At 36.2% G+C, this 24,552-nt stretch overlaps 1 long non-coding RNA gene across 1 annotated transcript; it reads right to left on the reverse strand.

Moving 5' to 3' along the window:
• Positions 1-701: 701 nt before the first annotated feature.
• On the reverse strand, positions 702-24,033 carry LOC139437597 (uncharacterized). The gene is made up of 6 exons (XR_011647427.1): positions 23,565-24,033; positions 21,823-21,939; positions 13,715-14,043; positions 12,421-12,501; positions 8,790-8,952; positions 702-828 (listed from the first exon to the last, which is right to left on the reverse strand). It is a non-coding gene; the product is annotated as an uncharacterized lncRNA (long non-coding RNA).
• Positions 24,034-24,552: the final 519 nt, after the last annotated feature.

Consider the following 24,552-nt stretch of genomic DNA (forward strand, 5'->3'; position numbering starts at 1 on the left):
ATTTAATTAGTTGAAAACTATCTTTACATAATCCTGTTTTACAATGATTGATTTAGAAATAGGGTACATAAACTTGATTTATTTAACAAAGTTCTGTCTCTGCTATTTCATTTCTCAATTCTGTATAAATAATTTAACTCGATAGCTATAGCTACAAACATCTTTAACAATTTTATAACCATAAATAAAAGACATGACTTAAAAATAAGTTGTGGAACACAAACAACATTCAAAATGACTAGAAATATTTGCATGATTTATGCATCTTCTTGTAAGTTATTAATTATATCCTTAGCTTATTATAAATCATAAGCAGAATCTAGAAATTTTAAGGTGACTTAAAAATTAGAGTTGAATGTCATTTTGCCAATTTATAAATTTTATAAAATGATAAACACTGATAAACTATCTAATTAAGCTTGAAATGTAAATCTCTATCAGATATGATAGCCTAACCTCAAAAATGTTTTTTTTTCTTAAATTTAATCTGTCTTTATAACTCTCAGATATAGAAAATCAATTATTTATAATAAAAACTAATGTTTTATCGGGACACCATTTTAAAAATGTGAATAGTTAGAAGTGGGTGTCAAATCAAGAAAACATTCAGTCAACCAACCAGAGGCTTGGCCTAGTTGAGGTTTCACCAATTCAATGCTTACGTGGTCAAGCAGGCCACTTCAAAGAGCAAAGCATTCCAGAAGCCAAAGAAAACTTTTTTACTTTTTAAAGTAAATGCTGTCCCACTCTGAAAGAGGCTATCACTTTGACAACTCTTCTGATTGTCCCCATATGTAAATGATGAATGAATATTTTTAGATTTCAATACTGCAAGAGAAAAAGGAAAGGTGAATCTATGTGTATTTCCCAAGTTATGTGCAATCTAATTCTAAATACTGACAATACTTAGCATATTGTACCAGCCAAATACAACAAGTTTTCTGGTCTAGATGATTCCTAAATAACTGTTTTTGTTTCTGGAGAGTGACCTAATTGGTAGCTTTTGAAACTATGTAGACACGACTTTAATGAGCCAATTTGGAAAATATCAAAAGAAGTAAAGCAAAATACATGTATTTGAACTACAGAGGTTACAAGTAATGTAAGATAAAATGTAGTCTCAAAAATATATGATAAACAATACTAGGATGCAAACTAATTTGAGTTTTTTTGTGGTTTAAATAAGGAAAGAAATGGCTGCAAGTACTTCAGTTAAAGAAAGACCCTATTGGGTTTTAATTTGTATCCAAATATCTAGTAATCCCACTAAATTATGACATAGTTTAGTGTTGAGAAATAAAAAGCTTAACATTCTAAATATATCTAACAAGTCACCCCTGCCCCCACTTCTGTAAATCAGCCTGTGAAAACGTGGCCTTGCAGGAAAATATCAAATGACTCCTGCTCCTTTGTCTATAAAGCAGCCTGTGAAAGCACTGCCTTGCACCTGCATTCTGCTTCTGTAACCCTGCTTGCAAAATTTTACCTAGCAATGCATTAGTCAATGAGCAAAAGTTAGCCTGATCCTACCTGAAATCCTATATAAACCTATGGAAACTGAAAAACAGGGCTCAGAATTTGGAGATTGATTCTCTTCTGGGCCTGTGCATAATAAATCTGTTCCTCCACTTCTCCTGAGTGCTGGATTTGGGTTTCTTCTGCAGTTCAGTACTCCTGGTTTAGCTGCAACATTATTACAGCAACCGAGTCTTCCTTTAATCCCTATTTTTAATAGGAGTATTGGATACTATTCAATAAATGGATACCTTCAAAAAACTGACTTAAATTACAGGTGAGCAGGTTTAGATCATAGAGACTTTTAAAAATATGTTTTAAGACACTTAATATGGGAATTTTACAAACTGGAATGATTAAACATAGATCTATACTCTGAAGCTAAGCTTATTTGACTGAAATTGTCATTTTTCCTTAGTTCTATGTAAACAGATCTACTAACATGACAGACCTAGTATTTTATCAACGATGGAAGCATCAATCATAAGTGTGTACTGTTTATGCAAAACAAATGTGTGACTGAAATTCTCTAGTCTAATTAGAAGAAAATAAAATATCACAGTTTTGTTTATGTTTTTTCTATTATGAAACATATTTGATATTAGAACTTTATTATGATTTTGTCTTCTATTTCTAGCACTCTGTGGTTATATGTATACATCTTTTAAATGAATTGGAATCACTTCCCTTGGAAATATTCAAGCTACCCTAATTTGATTTTAAATTGAATCCACAAGTTTGAAATATAACTGAGTTCTTCATACTAGTTAACAATTTCTACTGCGAAGTAAGTCAAAAGTAAAATTAGCCTTCAAATGTAGTTAAATATATGCATGTGATCACAGTCTGACTGTATTCTTGCAGCAGGCTGCCTAGTCATCCTCACCCTTCCCTTTGTCCTTAAGAGAGGAGCCTTACTTTTCTTTGAAAAAGGAATATGCTTGGGTTGAAAAAAAATCACATTTTCCAGCTTTTCTTTATCAAAGGGTTATTACAAAGCAAGTTTCTGCTAACTACATGCAAGACAAAGAGGCTCTTCAAAGCTGATCGACTTTATTTTTTTCCTCCAGCCTTCTGTTGCATGTCTGAATGTGGTTCTAATATCGGAGGTAGAATAGCCATCCTCCAACAAGGATGAAAAGGCAAAGCAACTCACAGAACTTTGACTCTGATATCTTTCAATCAGTAGATTGGATAGCAGAAGTCCAGTCTACCTCTGGACCTTTCATTAGGATACACATTGAGAACTCTTCAAGCATTTCCATTTTAAAGAGAATTACATATACATATATGTATACAAAATAATTGTGTTTGTTTTTAAATACTGAATTTGGAATAAACACCTTTGGAAAGTTGCTTGTATTCATAAAACACCCTTTGGGAAACAACTCATCTTGGAGAAAGCCAGATACTGGTGTAGGAAAGTCTAGGGGATTCTTAACGACACAAAATCTATTATATCCTGATGTCCCTGGAAATTGGGCCCAAACAATTCTTTCTATTTTAAGTTGTAATTTTTCAGGCGATTACTCACTAGACCATGACTGACTAGTCTAGAGGTAAAGCCAATAAGCAGCAGGTTAAGATAAGAAAAAACTTCCCATGTGGAGACACTTCAGACTAGATAGCAGAAAACCAATCTAATTTCTTATGAAGTATTAAACCTGGACACAGGCAGTATTACCTTAATTAATCCTTTTCTGCAGGTTTACTATCTACCAGGCTGAGGCAATAATGTCTTCCTGGAAACTAATATCAGATACACAAAGATGTTATTATAGCAAACATTGTGAATGTGATCAACAGTACTGCATTATATATTTAAATGTGGTTAAAAGGGGAAATTTTAAGTTGTATATATGTCACTAGAATAAAAATTAAAAAAAATAAAGCCATGGGACTGTACAACACAAACAGTGGACAATAAGTTAAACCATGGACTATAAACTATTAAAATGTGTGCTTTCTTTAATTGCAGCAAATGTACTACACAAGTGATAGGTATTAATAATAGGATGGTATATGGGAACTCTCTACTTTGGCTATGATTTTTCTGTTAACCCACAACTTTGCTAATAAAAAATGATTTCATTAAAATCATTTCCTGTAAAAATTAAAATAATATCTACAGTGCAATATACATTATAAAATTTTTTTAGCATGTCAGGATCTTCGTTTCAAATGGAAAGTTCTTCATTTAAAAAAATTAAAACAGGCTTCTTTCCAAAAGTAAACTGCTGCCTAAAAGAGTAATCATTTAAGTTATTAACTTTATTTTCATATCAATACTGCACAGAAGAACTTCATATATCTGTGTTAAAGACATTCTCAATGTTTGTTTATATATAATCTTTTTTTCCCCAAATAGTTTAGGTTTTATAGAAAGAGGAATAGCAATCAAAGGTTCAATTGTTTCAGAATGAACAAGGACAAAATCCAGTGACCAGCATTCATTAAGAGTGATGATACTGTTTAAAACACATGAATCCAGTTATTCTGAAAAAGAAAAACATGGATATAATGGCAGAAAATTAGCATGGATGGAACCAGATTGGAATATGTAAAGTTGCCTAATTATTTACTTATTTATGTCCTCTTTTATTAAGGTGAAAGGACAATGTGAAATGAAGAAAGAAGCCAAGTCAGGGAGCTGGAAATAAGTCAGGGAAGAGCTATATTTCTTGACCCTCCTGCTTCTTATATTGTTTTAAATTGGCTAGAATGTGACCTTGTAGATAAAATTATGGAAATATAATTGTTAATCCTTGTTGTATCAGGAAAATGACACAGTTGTTTATATAACTGAACTTCAGAACTTTAGATTTATTTGAACTTTGTTTCTGTTGTATGTGTGTGTGCCCCCTAATCACTTTAGTGTTGAATCTTTACACTTATAAACTGAATTTAAATAACCACAGGTAATTTTGATGGATAGAAAATAAGGTAAGAGGTAGAAGCCCAAAGAAGAGTGCTGCTATCATTTATCATCATAGAGTTTTCTTTTATACTCAAGAGAAAGATGAAGCAATATTTGGTCAAACATTTATAAACAGATATGCATGACTTTGCACTTTCTCTACTGCTACACCACAGAGTCCACTTTTCTTCCTTGTTGCAAACATCATGTTTGTTTATTTTTGCATATATCATTATCTAACAATTTTCTTTTGGATACTGGGAAGAGAGTCAAGTGGAGTACATACATACAGTGTTATTATCAGTACACCTGTGTTAATTGGAAGGTCCAGTGACTCTGTGTTGAGGATGATGATGGGATTCCTATACTAATAGGGATTCAGTGTCTGAGCCCCCAACACCAAACCCATTCTCTACCCACATTTGGGCACTGTTGGTGCCTTGGCCTCAGGGAAAAAAAGAAGCCATTCTGAACAATAAAGGAATAACAATATAAAGCTGAGAGCATGATGAGAAGGGCAATCAGAAAGGGACTGAGAAAAGCAGGCTAATAATATACAATGAGGGTAAGCGGACTTGGCCCAGTGGTTAGGGCGTCCGTCTACCACAAGGGAGGTCTGCAATTCAAACCCCGAGCCTCCTTGACCCATGTGCAGCTGGCCCATGTGCAGTGCTGATGCACGCAAGGAGTGCCATACCACGCAGGGGTGTCCCCCACGTGGGGGAACCCCACGCGCAGGGAGTGCGCCCCGTAAGGAGACCTGCCCAGCGTGAAAGAAAGTGCAGCCTGCCCAGGAATGGCGCCACCCACACGGAGAGCTGACACAACAAGATGACGCAAGGAAAAGAAACACAGATTCCTGAGCCGCTGACAACAGTAGAAGCGGACAAAGAAGACGCGGCAAATAGACACAGAGAACAGACAACCGGGGTGGGAGGGGAAGGGGAGAGAAATAAATAAATCTTAAAAAAAAAAAAAGATGAATATTAAAAAAAAAAATACAATGAGAGAAAAGATTTTTGAGAATGCACCCAAGGCTGGGCTTTGAGCATGCAGTGTGGTAGAAGTGGAAGACAAAGCTTGAGAGGGGGAAGGATGGAATATACTGTAAGCATTAGCATAGAGAAGATCAGGTGAGGGGTTTGCAGAACTTGAGGCAGCAGCAGCAACTACTGGTTGAGAGCACAGGCTCTAGTACCAAAGTTCCTGGACTCAAATGCCCGTCATTCTATTGACTAACACTTGGCCAAGATACTTGATGTCAAACTTGACCTCAATTTCCTCACTACTAAGGGAAATGGTGATTTGGCCAACAGAGGCCTGTTGTAAGAATTAAGAAAATGATTCCTTGTAAAGCTCTCAGAAAGTTGTATGTAAGTGTTAGATAAATATATCATGGAGAAATCTTCTGATTTTGAGAGGACACGAAGTTATATGGTGCCTAAAAAATTACACCTGGATCTGTAAGGGGAGAGCCACCACTGACATCTGGATTACATATGATACTAAGAAAAAAACTTACCAAATCTTAAGGCATGTGTTAGAAATATTTATGGAGAACATTTGACTCATAGATTTTTAGCAAAGCTATTTTAGCAGCCTCAAAAGTTGAGTTTCAATAAATGAATCTGTCAGGTGTCATGTCTGTACACCAAAAATTGTTATTTGAGTTTTCCCATAGTCAGTGTTCTTCAGATAAATGGTTACTGGTTTTGCAAACTGTGAGGGAAAATTGGACTTCTTAAACTTTCTGTGTTATGATTTAAACACTTTTTTAATATTAATGTGGTAACTAAAGCATTGAAGTTTGAGTCTAAAGATTTTATCATTTCCCTTTCTTCATTAGAATGATTACTACTTTGGAGTCAAGAAGATTACTATGGAGTTGAAATTCAAATCATAATCTGCATATATCTACATATCTCCATTGTTTGTTCTACCTCCTTGAGACTCATTTTCCTTTTCTGTAAAATGTGCATAATGTTAACTTAGAATTTAAAAGAAAAACTATGGGATGTGGCACACAATGAGTGCTCAATAATAGCTACCACTGTCATTATTTTTAATATACTAAAATATGGACATTTAACTCTTTCAGAACAACTCACACTATTTCAAGAAGATCAAATGATTTGTGTCCCCCCAAAATATATGTTGTGGTACTAGCCCCTAGTACCTAAGAATGTGATCTTCTTTGAAAATAATGTCATTTCAGATGAATTTAATTTTGATAAAATGAGATCTAATTGGAGGAGGGTAGACCTTAAAACCAACATGGTGGGTATCCGTGTAAGAAGAGAAGAGATGGAGACACACAAGGGAGAAGGCCATGCGAACACCAAGGCAGAAGAGTTATGGCATAGGAGCCCACGGAGTGGCAAGGAATGCTGGCCACCTCCAGAAGTTAGGAAGAGGCATGGAAGAATTCTTCCCTAGAGCCCTCAGAGAGCACATGGCCCTCCTGAAGCTTTGCTGACTTTTAGACTCCAGAAATGTGAGAAATAAATGTCTGTTGTGTTAAGCCACTAAGTTCATGGTAACTTATTATTACGGCCCTAGTAAAGGAATTAAGGAAGCATATATGAAAGCACTAATAAAACACCCCTTGGTTTTACACATTTAATTAGCCTAGTAATATTTAGCTTATGCAAACTTTTGTTTAATATGTAAAAATTTGTTGTGCATTTACTGTTTTGCTGTTTCAGAGTCCCTCCTTCTTAAGGAACTGCTCCTCTCTCTCAAACTATTCCAATTTCAAGAAGTCTGTTAATCACATTTTCTTACCATGTGACCTGAGCTGAGCTAGTATAGAGTACCAGTCTATCTGGTCTCAGAGATTGGACTTGGGGGTGGTGGTGTCACATAGCTCATGCTGGCTCATTAAGAGTGTGTTCCCAATGTATATGAGGTGCAGAGGTGCCCAAAGATGTACTTACCAAATCCAATGGATGTGTCATGATGATGGGAACGAGTGTTGTTGGGGGGGGGGAGAGGGGGGGTGGGGGGGTGGGGTTGAATGGGACCTCACATATATATTTTTAATGTAATATTATTACTAACTCAATAAAAAATAAAAAAATTAAAAAAATAAAATAAAACTAAAAAAAAAAAAAAAAAAAAAAAAGAGTGTGTTCCAAAGAGCTGAACTAGGGAAGTGACCTGTTGTTGCTGGCTAAGGATGGCTAGAAAGTGGCCATCCTCACACCTCGAGTCTTAGATTCCACTCCTGCACGCGTTGAGCTGGAACACTGCACTTACTGCTTAGACTAGTTTGAGTTGGGTTCCTCTCAGTTACAGTGGAAATTAAAAGTATTATTCCCTACAGTATTAATTAGATCTAGCCACTAATTAATGGTACTTATTTATGGACTCCAGGTTAATCTAAGAATTTGATCAAGATTGTGAATCTTTACTATTTTACTTCCTACCAATGTACAAGTATATCTATAGAATTCAAAGTGAGTAGGCACTTAATTGTGGTCCTTTAGCTTATGGAAGAAATAGAATGAAAATAAGAAAAGCATGGTACTGGTATGTATTTCAATATTGGTAGCTCTTCTCAAGGTACTTCCAGGGCTATTTGCTCACATCAGTAGAACAATCAGGGCCTGAGGTAGTTGCTGATAAGCACTGCCAATCTCACCATCTTTGCTAAACCAGAACTTACTTAGTTTAAGGCACAATTCCAAAAATGAGTCCACTAAAAACCAAAACATTATGATGAGTGGACATGTGATATTTGTGCCAGGATCTGCATTGGATAAGCAATATCTGGCAATGAGTAGGGACTAAAAGAGATTAAATTTAATGAAGACATTAGAGCATAGAACTCAACCTAAAGGTAAGCCTCATATAAATACCTGTCTAAAATGCATCTGCAGCACAGCATAAAGCCCCTTGGCATCTGTGGTAGTAGAGCATCAAGTATGGAGGGCACATTTATACAATGGGGACCTACTGTGTGTCAGGGACTGGGCTTCATGCTGAGCACAGAGCAAGGTAAAAATAGAAATGATTCCTCTCCCCATGAGGTAAATTGTTTCTGATTAGACATTCTTTAAAATATAAATATACCACCAGTTCCTTATCTTAATAAATCCTATGGAATATTGTCCATATAGGCTAATTAACACTACAATAGCAAAAATTATTCCAAATTTCATTGCCTGTGATGGCAGGAGGGCTCTACTCATGGAGTTACTAAGAGACCCAGCCTGACTTGAGCAGCCATTATCCTGGTGACTGCTGAACTTCACTTAAGAAAGGGATGGAAGAGTGAACCAGGTTCTTATGACTCCCATTTTATAGGGCATTCACTCCAATGTCATCAGCCAAAGCAAGCAACAACACCACTTACTCTTAAAAGAGTAAGGCTGCGCTTCATGACCCTGTATCCAGAAGTCAGGAGGATGTGATCCATTTGGAGAGCAGCACCAATGACTACCACACACAGAGAAGTCCAAGGTGACGTGAAGCTTCACAACAGGAGATTTAGCCTAGTCTGGGTGATCAGAGGATGCCTGTTTTGGGAGATTATAAACAAATTTAGTATAAAATGATTACCTAAAGGAGAGTGGGGTTAAAGAAGAGAGGACTGCATTTGTAAAACCCCACCAATAGAAAGAATCATAGCCATATATGTTATTGGAAAGTCCATTTGGCGGAAGTGCCGTGAGTGAGATTAAGGATGGAGGAAGAAAAAGAAAAAGAGGGATTAGGTCTGTTACAGAATTTTTTACTGGGGATTGATCCCAGGACTTCGTAGAGGCACTCAACCACTGAGCTATATCTGCTTCCCAAAGAGAGGTGGTGTTTCTTCATTTGTTCATTTGTTTGTTTGTTTGTTTATAGGAGGTAACAGGACTTTGTACATAGGAATCAGGTGCTCAACCACTTGAACTACATCCACTCCCCTGTTACAGAATTTTAATTGTAGTATAAGAATATAGAAAAGCATGGTAGAGGCTGTAATCAAGAAAAGGACAAGTCACATTTTTCTATGGAAAGATGAGAGAAGTAGTAAGAATACATGTGATAAAACCTTTAAGAGGTAAAGAATTTACTAGGAAAAAGGTGAGGATGGTTAAGACTATTAGTGGTAATGGAGATAGAGAAAATGAGATGGATTCCAGGAATATATTTGAGGTGGAGGAAGGACTTGTTGATTGATTTAACAGTGGGGTGAGGAAGAAAAAAGGAACCACAAATAACACCAATTTACAGCTAAAACAACTGGATGAGACATGTACCACTCACTTATGATGGACAACACTAGAGGATGAGCGTATTTGGAAAGGAAAATTGTGAGCTCGTTTCAGTCACAGGGTTCAAGTGGAGATGTGGTGTCATGAGTTAGACATCTAGTTCTGGAACTCAAGGAAATAACTGAATCAGGGATGTTAGTATAAGAGTTAATTATTATTACTATCATGGTCTTTGAATCCATGAGTGTTCGTGATCCTCAGGGGAAAGAATGTGATGGAAAAATATGGAACTCCAACTAATTCCTCTACTAAAGCTGTCAGAAGAAGACAAGGAAGCAAAGAAAATAAGGGAATAACCAGTGTGATAGCATAAAAAACAAGAAATTATGTTCTCACTGAAACAAATGGGAAAAGTGTTTTAAGCCAGAAGTGGTTAACGGTACCGAATACGTCCAAGAAACATGAGAAATGAAGAATAGCCAGTGGATTTATTCATCCAACTGAAAAAAATGGAAGAACTTGTCAGTAGAATAGTGCTAAAGCCAGCTTAAAATGATTAAAGCAGATAGAAGTGTGGAAATTGAGAAAATTAGTGAAGATAATACTTCTGAATTTTTTTCTTAGAGCACAGACACTGGAGGAAGATAAGGGGCCAAAGATGCATTTATATATATATATATAACACATATATTACATATATATACATGTAAGTAAATGTGTGAGAGAGAGAGTGTGCATATATGTGTCTGAGAAATTTTTGAGTCTATTTTGAATGCTATTGGGAAAGATCTAGTAGAGAATTGACAGTTAAAAATGCATTGGAAAGAAGTTAACTTGTAGCTAAATTTTTCTGAAATAGTAGAAAGGAATGGAGCCTAGATCCTAGAGCATGGAATGAATTTTACTTTGGTAGGGGAAACATTCCCATCTAAATGAGAGAGAAAGAACAGATAATAGGTGCACATGCGGGTAGGTTCATGGATTTGTTGTGGGAAACCACTTCTATGGTGCCCTTTATCTGTTTGTGTGTGTGTGTGTGTGCTTGTATGCCTTTCAAATAGGAAGTGAGAGTGTTTGCTGAGAAAGAACATGTAGGAATATATTTAGGTAACAGTTTAAGTAACAATATCTAAGGGCTTAACATAAATAAGTAGTCTCTTTCAGTATTAAAATATTAAAGTTCTGTTTCCAAGGTCAGTCTAGAAAATGAAGGAAAGCAAGTGCTGTAACCACGTTTTTTAAAAAAGCCACCAAATGCAATGGATGTGTCATGATAATGGGAGTGAGTGTTGCTGGGGGGGGGAGGGGTGCGGTGGGGGTGGTGGGGTCGAATGGGACCTCATATTTTTTTAATGTAATATTTTTACAAAATCAATTTTAAAAAAGCCACTAAATTTGTCATTTTCTACTTCATTTGATTTAACAATATTCAAGAAAAGGGCAGCTAAATTATTTCATATGAAATGAAAATTTTAAACTTTTTCACACGTCAAAAATTCTTTGGTAATGTTGATTCGAACTTCCTTAATGATTTCATATTTAGATTGATTAAAAGGGATACAGTTCATTCACTTAGATTTTTTTCCTAACATAATTTGAACATGGCTTTGTAGTACGTGTAGCCATTAATTTGAGCTGAGAGACCCTGCTACTGCCAGACCAATTTCACCATGAACTGACTCTCTCTGCAGTAGTCCTGAAGGAACAAGAAAAAAGTTCAATTGGTTAAGAGGAGACTCAGTGGAAACCACTGTCTGAAAGTTTATTGACAATGGCCTTAGGAGCGAGTATAAGGAGAAGGAGGGAGTGTGGATGGAGCTGTGAGAATAACTGCAGCCAGCTATGCCTTCTGAGTCTACAGCAATGGCTCCTCTACTGATCAGACAACTTTTCAATAAAAATTATTTCTGTTCTACATGTTTTTAACCAATGAGTAAGCCTGCATTATGAATATCAGAGGCACATTTGCACTTTGGATTCCTTACCTTGATAAACAAGTTAAAGCTTTACCAGCTTAGTGAATGATCACTGTAAAAGTGGATGAGGGTTTCATGTGTTGAACTCAGCAATACTGAGGGTAGATCTGCACCACTGAACTGCCCAATCATGGGGCTGGAGTGATAATGGCCGTTTTGAATTTCAAGGTAATCATGATTAGCTTCATTTTAAAAGTTCAGAAATTGACTATGGGCATCTTTGAAAATATATGCAAAATTAATGAAAATTAATATTGAAACTTATAAATGTGAGAAAAAATAATTAAAATGTTATTAGTTTTCCAAAATTATAGTTCTCTATGAAGCAGAACAAGTGTAGGGAATTAATGCACACATTTTGGATTACACCAGATTTTGGTTCAATTTTACCTCTGCCACTGGTGGTTGTATGATCTTTAATATACTTAACATCCATGTCAACTTTTTGTGAAATATGAATAATAGTAGCACCTGCATCATAGAGATATATGGGTATAATTCTTAGAATAGTGACTGATATAAAAGCCAATTATTTTGCTTTATAATTATTATAAACATGCACACATGTTCATAATAATTGTATGTCTTTGCATTTGTAAGTTAATCAACAGCTTTATCAAGGTAGAAGCTCTTATAGGTCTAAAAGCTAGAAGAAACTTTAAGTGGCTTTTAAACCAATTGAATGATCAAAGCATTGTTCAAGAGATTTATTAGTTTAGCAAGTGAATATATTCAACTGTATTTTATGCAAAACAAATTATTGATGTTTATAAGAAGTCCAATCTGAAAAAAAAGCTACCATACTCACATGATTCAGTCTAACAGCCTGGCATAATTCACCATATTAAAAGACAGTCCAAGTGACCAGTATCACTGGTGTTATATTAATCTGTGTAGTAGATAAAATATAGTTGATAATTTAGAAGAAAATAAAAATAATTTAGAGTTATTTGCTATGGTATTGTGTCTTATTTGAAAATTTATATGATTACTGTGACTAAAATATTTGAATACATTTCAATAGTTTGAATTCAAAAGATCTTAGAGTTTGCCTAAATCTATGCAATCAAGTTAGGTAGGAAAGTCTAAACTAAACTACCACAGCTAATGTAATATTCTCCCAACATAAGAGAAAAGCTCTACTTTGCACGATCTTCTACTGCTTTTTTCTTTTTCTTCTTCTTCTTCTTCTTTTTTTTTTTATGGATGAGAGTGGCTTTACTTTTACTTTTCACCTAATACGTTTGATTGATACTTATTTCCTAGGTTGAGAATATTCTGGATAATATTTACTTTGATTACCCTACATAAAGGTAAATAGAGAGAAATTTTCAGGGAGACAGATTTACATAGGTATTGAAAGAAAACACAGTTATCAGAAAATAGAAAAAGGAAATTAAAAAAGCTCAAATACAGAGAATAAACTAAAATTATTCAATAAAATTTAAAGTCATCCAAGAAAAACAATTTCATTATTTTCGAAGACATCTTTGGGAGGAGGACTAATAGAGTAAACAATGGCCCTTTCTTTTTTTTTAATAAAATTTTATTGAAGCATATCCTTCATACATGAACATACATAAACAGTAAATATATTGTAAATGTTATGAACTTACAAAACAAACATGCATTTTGTACAGGGCTCCCATACATCCCCACCAGCAACACCTTGCATTGTTGTAAAACATTTGTTACAAACAATGAAATAGCATCATCAAAATATTACTATTGACTATAGCACACATCTTACATTTGGTGTATTTTCACCCCAATCCACCTGATTATTAATACCCTTTATCAGTATTATACATGTAATGGCCTTTTCTAATTGGACATACAGTAAGGCCAAAGTTATGGGTGGAATTTCATCCTCCAAAAATATATGTTGAAGTTCTAATCCCCTGTACCTCAGAATGTGAATTTATTTGGAAAAGAAGGTTGTTACAGATGGAATTAGGCAAGTTAGAATGAGGTCATTCTGGATTATGGTGAACCCTTAATCCAATATGGCTGTTGGCTTTCTAAGAAGAAAGTTGACATAGACTCAGATGCTGCAGGCAGAGGTTAAATTAAACCACAAACCAAGGAATGCCAGAGATTACCTGCCACAAACGGAAGCCAGAAGAGAGGCATGCAACTTATTCTTCTCTACAGACTTCTCTACAGGGAGCATGGACATTTCAACATCTTAATTTAGCCTTTCATCCTCCAGAACCATAAGACGATGTATTTCTTTTGTTTTCGGCCATCCAATTTGTAGGACTTTGTCATGTAAGCCTTGGAAACTTTGGCTGTCAAGTATCATCACTGAGGATTAATTTACCAATTTTTTCCTCACAATTGCCCGGCAAGGCAATCGATGTTATTATTAGAATGTTACAGGTGAGCAAGCTGGTGCTCAGCGATATTAGGTATTGTGTCCGAAGCAATACTGGAAGAGAAAGAGATAGAATTTAAACCCAACTCTGACTTACAAAGTCCTCACAATTTCTTGTCTAGCATTCAAACATGATAGACAAGAGCTAAGAATCTTATGATGTTGAAAATATTCTAATCCTTCTCAGACAAAATAAGTTTGTATTAAATTTGTTCAGTGTAGTTTGGAAGAGGATAAATAAAAGGAAGTAGAAATGTGGAATGTTTCAAGGAGAGGTAATGGAAGCAAAAAGCAGAAGAAAGTGTTCTTTACCAGATAAATAAAAAGTTATTTTAGAATAGGTAATGGGATTCATATTACATTGCCCAGCTCTATTTCTTAGTGATACATCACCATCAGATGAAGAATATCCCAGGCTGTGGGTGTCCCAGTCACTCTTAATATCATATGCAATGTGAAATTTTCCTTTTACTATTGGGATTACTCTAAAATTAATTTTAAAATATTTCTGTAAACATTTGGAAATACCAATTATTGATATTTGCTTAACAGCCTTCGATGAGCAAATAAAATTTTCTGTAAAAATTAACAGAAGTATTTGCAAAAAAAAAAGAAACACTGGAAGCAGGAAAAAAAAAAAGTAAAAGACAAGTGAGTAATAGCAGTGAAATAGCAGCCTCCAAACTGCCCCTACAGGTTGTTGGCCCAGGGTAGCTTACACACCAGTTCCTGATTTGTTGCCTCACCCATTGCCAAACACCCACTGTGAAATTAAGAGGAGTTTGCTTTATAGCATGCCCCACAAATAAGACAAAAAATATTTTGTTCCTAGTAAATAGGCTGTACTAGACACTATTTTTACTGTGACTACTCTAGGGTCACCAGCCCATGACGTCTAGAGAGTTTCATAAATACCCAGTCTCCTCCACCCCTGCCAGGTGGAATGCAATGACTGACATAAAAATAACCTAAAACAACCTGTGGAATTACTGGCTTTGCTATGTAGACCCAAAAGTATCAAATAGGATGTAAAACTAGGACAAGATTGGACCATTTAGAAATACTTTATTCTCCATTTGGGTGGAAAATCAAATAGGGGGGAAATGGCTTATACAGCCAAATTTTAGAGGTAGATTTGCAGGCTTAAAATGTATTTATCATGAAGGATTTTGGAATTCATGGATAACAAAAAAGAAAGAAATGGAAGACAGCAAGCAGATCAAACAGTGAAAAACATTGAAGATGGCCAGTGTTTCAGAAGTATAAGAAATAGTGAACGTGGTTTTTCACTCATTGGGAATTAAACTTGAAGTGGAAATGGAATTATAATTATGACAATTACAATATTATGAACAGAATTAGCATTTTAAGCAGGGTAAAATATCCATCCGTATATCAAACCACCTAATACATATAAGGAAATAGAACAAAGCTCAGCACTGATCTGGTTCAAAATAGATTTATTTAGCTATTTAATTTTCAGCAAATTGTGTTCAATTTGACAGCATAATGTCAAAATAAAGGTATTACAATAAGAATAACCTCAGTACCTTTTATTATCTCACTGAATATTTTTTAATGTTTTCCCAGCAGAGAAACCAATCTGAATTTACACAGCACATTTTCGTCTGATTCTAGTTACATATTGAAAATTAAGTGCCAGTAAAGAGTCACCTGCATAAGGGATTTTTGCACCTGTGCTTTGACAAAAATTGAATAGCTATGTGACCATGATTCAGGGTTAAACCTTCATAATAATTGATAGAACGTATGACTAATAATCGCTCTATTACACATTTTCATTATGTAAAAATACAATCCAGAATATTTAATAGTTACAGTATTCACTGAAAAATTTTTCTAAAGAATCTTCTATAGAACGCATGCCTTTCTTGATTGTCAAAAACCATGGTGATTTTTGACATTGTGATATGCAATATTAGTGCACTGATTATTAAATTAAAAAGGTAAAGCACAGAATACTTAGCATTCTGTTAACTGTACCCTTTCAAGAAAACAGACAAAAATTCTGAGTTAAATTACCGGACATTGTATGTCCTCCCATGGCCAACTGGGTGGACTGTGGGAGAGTGTGGGCTATGGTGTGGACCACTGACCATGAGGTGCAGTGGTGCTCAGAGATGTATTTACCAAATGCAATGAATGTCTCATGATGATGGAGGAGGTTGTTGTTATGGGGAGAGGAGTGGGGTGAGGGGGGTGGGGGTATATGGAGACCTCATATTTTTTTAATGTAACATTAAAAAACAAAGACAAAAATAAAAAAAATTAAAAAATAAAAAACAGAACATATAACTACTCAACACAAACAGAGAACCATATCATAAATGATGGACTATAGTTAATAGTACATTTACACAAATGTTCTTTTTTGTTTAAGTGAATTGTAGCAAATGTACCACACTAATACAAGGTGTTAATAATAGGGTGGTATATGAGAACCCTGTCAAGAATGTGTAATTTTTCTGTATACCTACAACTTCTTTAATTGAAAAAAAAGGCTCTGGTAAAATCCTCTATGAATGAAAGGCTCAAGAATAGGCAATAATGTCTCATATTCTAGATTAGTGCCATTATTCAGAGTAGTTGGAGGAGCAAGAGTCATTCATGCTTATCAATTCAATAATCATTAATGTGCTTGGCAATAAGAAATTAACACTGACAATGAAGGAAACAGGGCTGTACATTCAGATACTACAGAAAGTATTTTAATAATTGAGGTAGCTAACTTTTTGATATAAAACTTATTTTTTTAAATGCTCTATACAAGAAAAATAGGAACTTTTTGGTAATTCTATCTTACTAAGTAATATACTAGCTCCAATTACAAGCTCCTAAAATCTTATGATTTTCACGTTTCTTTTCACCAAACCAATTTCTCCTACATAGATAATATTTATGTGACTCTCATGAAAATTTTTGTGCATTTCTTATCTTTCTCAGATTAAAAGCACACTTCTATAAATGGAGAGAATACTATGATTTTAGCCTTCAAAATATCAAAAAGTGCTTGGAGAAAACCCTAGAGTATCTATTCTGATATTTATGGTGATACTGCAAGGAAACATTTTATTTTTAAAATTTATTTATTATTAATTAGAGAAGTTGTGAGCTTACAAAACAATCGTGCATAATGTGCAGAATTCCTGTATGTCACCCCTCCACCAACACCTTACATTGTTGTGGAACATTTGTTACAGATTATAAAAGAACATCAGCAGACTATTATCACTAAATATGGTCCATAATGGTTAAAATTACAAATATAGGAATGTTCTTCTGTGAACTACAACAAATGTATGTTACTAACACAAGGCAATAAGAATATAGTGATATATCAGAAAACTACAACTAATATAATTAATATAACTTATGGACTATAACAGCAATATTGTAGTATTCTTGAATCAATGTCAAAGAAGATACTATATCAAGTATCAAGGGTTTCTAATAAGGACATGGGATTATTGTTTTGGACTGAGGAAAATATAGAACACTGTGCACCATGTGGTGGAAGATGGACTGTGGTTAACAGTACAAATCTGAGAGTGTTCTCTTATTAACTATAACAAATGTCCAATACTGACACATGTGTGAATAATAGCGGGTATGTGGAAAAATATTCCCAGCATTTTACTTTTTAATTATGTCCCAAGGCAGAGGAATGAGAGAGGACTGGGAGAAGATCACTCTTCCCCCATAACTCCCAAAGCAGGAAGTCTAGTGGAGACAAAAGGAGAAGAATTGTAATAAGTGTGCAAGTTTATATGCTTGTCAAGAAAAATTAGTTCCATCTATATTAATGTAAACTACTTATTCCATACATGTCTTTCCACAACATTAACAAGCAAACATCTTTTTACTTTTATCATCCATGTGATTGCCAAGGTCATCCTGACAGCAGAAATTTTGCAGGTAGACATTTATTGTGACATCAGCAGGAATAACTGCCTACCCGCTCAACCCTCCTACTTGTCTCACTAGGAAACCAAGGTCCTTTTCTCAGCTGTATTTACATAAAATCTTTCAGCACTATCCTCAGGTTGGGGTACTAAGATGGAGCAATATGGGAGATTAAAGAAGAGGGGCAATAACAAAGAAAAGAGACAGTGGTCACCTTTGCTATGTTTCCCAGTTGTGTTTTAATAAGAAGCTTTTGGAGCTCTGATTGAAAAATACAGATTCCTGAACTTCAATCCAAATGTACTTTCTTGAAATTTCTAGAAAAGAGATTTGAGGTTTGCTTATTATTTGGGAGATTCTGGGAAGAACCTCCTGATAAAAGTAAGGAAAGGAGAGTACCTGGGATAATGGTAGTCTTATGGGTATGAATACATAATGAAATAAGAGAATCTAGTTCTGAATAAACTGATGAAAAGGAAAGAAGAAAGTGATTTATTTTAATTTTATACCTATTGAATCTGAGGTGACCCAGATGAAAATATTTCATGTGCAGGTGAAAACATGATTTGGCGTTTGAGAACAAGACAAGGGATGCTATTTTTGTTTTTGTCTTTGTTTTAATCTTTCTTTTTAAAGATAGATAAAACATGCAAAATGTTATGATAAAAAATATAAGAGGTTCCCATATATCCCACTCCCCACACTCCCCACTCCTCGCACATCGGCAACTTCTTACATTACTGTGGTATGCTCATTGTGTTTGATGAGTATATTTTGGAGCATTGCTACACAGCATGGAGGGATGCTGTTTTAAGAATCCTATGTGTAGAGAGTTAAAGCTATGAGATGATGATGTAGAGATAAAAGACTAGAAATGATTCAGATACAGAAAGTGTTTTCAATTATAAAAAGTGATGGAGGTTTGAAAACAAAGCAGTAAAATTTTCTCTGCATCTTCAAAATATCAAAAAATTAGTTAAACCCCTACAAAGTAACCCTCGCAAGAATAACAATTTTCCAAATGTCCACTATGTCAAGAGACCAACCCCCATTGTACCTACCCCTTTATTAATTTTGCAACTTCATGTTTTGCAGTATATTTAATAGATTATAAATGTGTTACAGAGAAACCTAGTATATTACTTAAATTTAATCTGGAAGAAATTTTTCTAAAGCATAAATTAATCTATTATAAAAACCTAAGGATGGTCATGCTGTTTGTATGCATTTAATTTTTTTTTTGTCTTTTCTGCTGGATGCTTTTTAAACCACAATACAATGTAATATCAAATATTTTAAGACATTTTGATTCATATTTCATAATTTTTTTGTTATTTCAAATAAATATTTTGCTTAGTTTCATAGATCCTGATCATGAATTCAGATAATTTGGCTCAAATGAATTCATTTCCATGAATTATTCTCTTGCATATTAATTTATGAGTGAAGAGCATAAGGATTTATACCAAACAAATCATCCTTCTTAGAAATTATACAATGGAAAATTTGGGGTGAGGGAAAATAAAGGAAATAATTATATTCATTCAAGAATAAAACATTTCTAATGAGTTTTGAAGGGAAAGTGAGAAATATTTGGAATAATAAAAAAGCTAATGTTTTTTACTGTTTAACAAATGGCAAGTCCTGCTTAACTTCTTGCCTGAATTATTTCAGTCATCTTCACCAAAATCCTACGACATTATTTCAATTTTTAAAAAATTTTTATTACTTTTTTTATTTTATTAATTTTTTAAAGTTCCCCTCTGCCCTCAAAGATCCCTCATCTGTCTGTTCATTGTCTGCTCATCTTCTTTAGGAGGCACTGGAAATTGAACCCAGGGCCTGTCATGTGGGACACGAGGTTCCCAATTGCTTGAGCCACAGGCCCTACAGCAGTTTGAAAGTAGAAGAAATGAAGGATCATGGAGATTCATCCATTTTTGTAAGGCCATAGCTCAAAAATGATGGAGCTATAACTTGGGAATATTTTTCATTCTTTGCTTTTTTCTACTATCATAATATGTAAAACAATGTAGTAAGCCTCTGTGGATCTACGGTTGAAAAGCTCTTGGGTTCCATGTGTCTCTGATGCAATCCTTAACACCTGACTTTAAAGAAAAGGACTAACCAAGTCCTTATCTTTAGATCTCAATCCTAAGAAAACTCTACCCAGCTTTTGAGAATAATTGAGACAATGCTGGTTTAGTAGATTCAGGACCTTCTGTTTTATTAAGCACAGAGAAGAATCATTGTTTCTATGTTTAGAATGTTTATTATTTGAAAAATCAAGTAAAACTAAACTCAAAAGCCTGAGAGAAATAGAAAGCTCCTATAATCTTTTTTTTTTAAGATTTTATTTTTATTATTTTTTTCTCTTCCCTTCCCCCACCCCTGCCCCAGTTGTCTGTTCTTTGTGTCCATTTGCTGCATCATCTTCTTTTGTCCACTTCTGTTGTTGTCAGCGGCACAGGAATCTGTGTTTCTTTTTGTTACATCATCTTGCTGCGTCTGCTCTCCTGTGTGTCTGGCGCCACCCCTGGGCAGGCTGCACTTTCTTTCCCACTGGGCGGCTCTCCTTACGGGGCACACTCCTTGCATGGGGCCCCACCACGCAGGGGCACCCCTGTGTGGCACGACACTCCTTGCGTGGATCAGCACTGCGCATGGGCCAGCTCCACTTGGGTCAAGTAGGTCCTGAGTTGAAACCATGGACCTCCCATGTGGTAAGTTGACGCCCCATCCATTGGGCCAAGTCCGCTTCCCTCCTTTAATCTTTTTTGCATGTGTAGAGGGTCCCCTTTCCTTATCTCAAGATTCACCTTCTGGGTGAATCTTCAAGGACTCAATAGACATGAACTCCCACAGCTCTTTTCTCCCCACTGAGGATGCTCTTCCAGGTTCCTCCTCTCTCTTTGGTGTTGCACAGCATTTCAACATGTGCACACATTTCCATACCCTCGCCAGCATCTTCATGCCTGATTATTCCTCTTGACCCCACTCTGCTGAGCAAGTCTGTCCTGGCCTTCCCATGCCATAGTCATATTACTACTGCCATTCTAGGCAGACAATCTTAAAGCAAAAACTTTGAAATCTTAATAGAAAAATATAATCATCTTCTGGAGCAGTGATACATTCACACTTATATTCAGTCATCATTCAACTAACATCTATTTAATATATCAGTTCACTATTACTATGTATTAGTACATTCGTGAGTACTTATATTGGTACCTGTATTAGAATGTGTTCTCTTGAGAAAATCCCATGTGGGAAAAACCTTGATTAATAGATTTTATCAGTCATTACAGTGAATCATTGCATTATGACCCAATAGAAACCCTTTTCTGATAAGGAAGGGAATGAGAGGGAATCAAAATTTCGCAAAGACCATGCATCTCTGAAGACTGGTCAAAATGGAGTTTTAGTGTGCACAGCAATCAAAATTATTAAGTAAGGTGGATAACCTGAAAGTTCATAAAATATTTATGAAGGAATAATGTTTTCAAATTGTATGTCATATTCAACTTAAAATATGTTGGAACTAATACGTCTGATAATTTTTCAAAAGAAATAATAGTCATCATTGAACTACAGATATAGATTTGGAAAGGAGGTATTATAAATACAGAGATAGATAAGTGATTTAGAGATGCTGCATTTTGCACCTCCTCTGCCCAGTTTATCATAATTCAGCTCATTTAATTTGTCTTGAAGAGAGCTGCACAGCTAACTTGATTTTTCAAATAACTTTCAGTTCTAAAAGTTATTCCCCAGAGTTTTAAGTTGTAATCCACTTTTAATTAAAGGCACAGTTGTGTAAACAAAAGAAGGCATAATTATTATTCAGCTTAATTCTTTTCAAGATAGAAATTAAGGTGAACTTTAAGAATGTGAACTGTGTTCACTTACCCTAGCCAATAGGCAGTGAGATCTTCCAAGGGCCATCTAGGTTGTTGCGGTAGCTGCCTGGAAATCCTGGTCTCAGGATTACGCCCCTGAAGCTGGTCAACGTTCCTCCTCATGTGGCTGTTAAATGAACAACAGCATTAGTCCTACGAGGGCATCCTTGTCTCCCAAGAATAATTCAAACAACCCTAGCATACTAAGTGAAAGCAAGTCTTCAGAATTGAATTTTGCTTTTACTTACGGCACATAACACAAACATTTAATTTAGTTGCTTAAGGGACTTTTGTTCCCACTTGACTATAAATCTGCTTAGGATAAAGACAATTTCTCAAAATGTTCCTGTTCCTCATACATAGAGACTCTCAGCAAAAATTAAATTAATGCTTACATTTTGGTCACATATCTTTATTAGAAAGTATCTGTTAACAATATGATACATACTATGCAGAGATAAATCAGTTTTCACAACAGCTCTAAAAAGTAGATATTATTATTAATTAATTTATTTAGGAGCTACCACGATGGAATCTGGGACCTCGTGCATGCAAAGCAGGTGTTTAACCACTGAGTTCCACCCCTCTTCTTGATATTATTATTATCCTCATTTTACAGATAATGAAATAAGCCTTAAATAGATTAAGAAATTAGTCTAATAGCACAACTAGAAAACAATTCTTGATCTGTTTGATTCCAGAACCTAATTTGAATCAGCATACATGACCTTCAGATTTCTTTTCAATTTGGCATTTAACTAACTCTAACCACTTTCTCCTCAGGAAATCATACGCTGTTGAGATGAGACTGCCTGCAAGTTCATATTCCTGACTTTTGTTTGGCTATTCTACATTATATTTTACTGTATCTGAGATTTGACTGTAAGGAGACATAACTCACTTTGTATCAAATATGCTAAATATTATAGATTGAAGTAAATGAAATTCTAATATTTGATCATTTCTGATGTATTCAAGTGGCAGTTACATATATTTCTGTTGGGGACGCTTAAGACAGCACTTGCCTTCAGCAATATCAAAGAGCACATAATGGCTGCCAGAGCTGATACAGTAACGGTCTACACTATACTCAGCCTCCTTCACAGAAGAAGGTTCGCGCCCTTTCTCGCAGTTACCGCCCAGCCAACGCCTCAGGCAGTCAGTGCGACCACCAATCAATAATTGCCTCCTAACCTTACTTCTGCTATTTCCCTCAGTAACAGCCAGAACCAATCACCTTACCTCTGCCACTTCCCCCAGCAACAGCAGCTGCCAATCCCAGACCACCACCTGTCCTTACCCACCACCCCCCGCTCCTCCCTAGAGTATATATGCTCAGCCTCTTCAATAAAATTTTGCAGCAGCGGCAGCTTGCAGCTTGATCTGAACTCTGTCTGGCTGTCGTCCTTCATGTCTCTTGTCCCATAACATTCCTCCCTGACTGGTACTCGAGCCCCCGTCAGTGTCCTGCGGGCTGGGACGACCTTCACAGCTGGCGCCCAACGTGGGGCTCGACGGCCACGCCAGGACAGGAACGCCGCTTCACCAGCAAGGGAGAGCTCTCCAGACACTCAGCCGAGGAAAAGGCCGATCTTCAGCGGCGGAAAGGAAGACTACAGTTTGCAGTTCCGTAGCAGTGGAAAGAAAGGCAGTTCCATAGCAGCAGAAAGAAAGACTAGCGGAAACTCCACAGAAGACTTCAAAACAGGTAAGCCCCCCCACTTCATTATGGGACAAGGATCCTCCACTCACCTGTTGTTTATTAGCCAAGTAAAAGAAGCCCTCAAGACACAAGGAGTTAAAGTTAAGATAAAAGATCTTATTCTTTCCTTTGATTTCATATTCAGAACCTGCCCTTGGTTTCCCCAGGAGGGTACTATCGATCAAAAGTGTTGGGGAAGGGTAGGAGATTGTTTAAATGACTATTATAGACCATTTGGTCCAGAAAAGATTCCGGTAACAGTCTTTAACTGTTGGCAGTTGATTTATGATATGTTGAAAGTCACCCCTCTTGCCCCAGATATTAAAAACATTATCAAAGAAGGAGAAAATACCTTAAAACTACATTCCCACCCCGCTTCAGTCTGCAGTGCCCCAGATAGAAACATTATCAAAGAAGCAGTGCCCCAGATAGAAACATTATCAAAGAAGGAGAAAATATCTTAAAACTACATTCCCATCGCCTCAGTCTGTAGCTCCATTACCATCGACATGCCCGAAGAGCCACCAATTAGCCCTACTGCCCCCCCACTCACTCCCTGAGCGCCCCAGAAACTTCCCATAATGCCTCAGAAGGCGCAGATTCTAAAAACGGCGGCGTCTCCTATAAAAAGGGTGAGCCGCGTCACCTCCCAGCCTTCCACCCCCCCCCCCCCCCCCCCCCCGCCCTTATGCAGTCACCCTGCAGCCAACTTTACACCCACCCTGGAATTTACACCCGCCCCTCCTCTACCTGGCGGCAATTAAATCGCCGCCGCCCTTGCATGAAGCCGTTGCCACCTTTAAAGATTCCCTCACCCGGCAACTTGAGCAAACCACTGAACTGCTCGCCGGTGTTCAGTTAGCCACCCAAAGCGTTTTATCTCTTACATTTCCCAAAACTGCAACACTCGCCTTCCCGGTCACCAGAAGCCAGGCCCGACAACCGCCCGCCTCCTCTAGCGAAGCCCGCCAACGCGCTGGTGCCCAGCATGGCGACCAAGAACAACCTGATTCAAACGCACAAAATGGCGACGTGCCA

The sequence above is a fragment of the Dasypus novemcinctus genome, chromosome 25 (assembly GCF_030445035.2).
Source record: "Dasypus novemcinctus isolate mDasNov1 chromosome 25, mDasNov1.1.hap2, whole genome shotgun sequence".
NCBI classification, from domain to species: domain Eukaryota; kingdom Metazoa; phylum Chordata; class Mammalia; order Cingulata; family Dasypodidae; genus Dasypus; species Dasypus novemcinctus.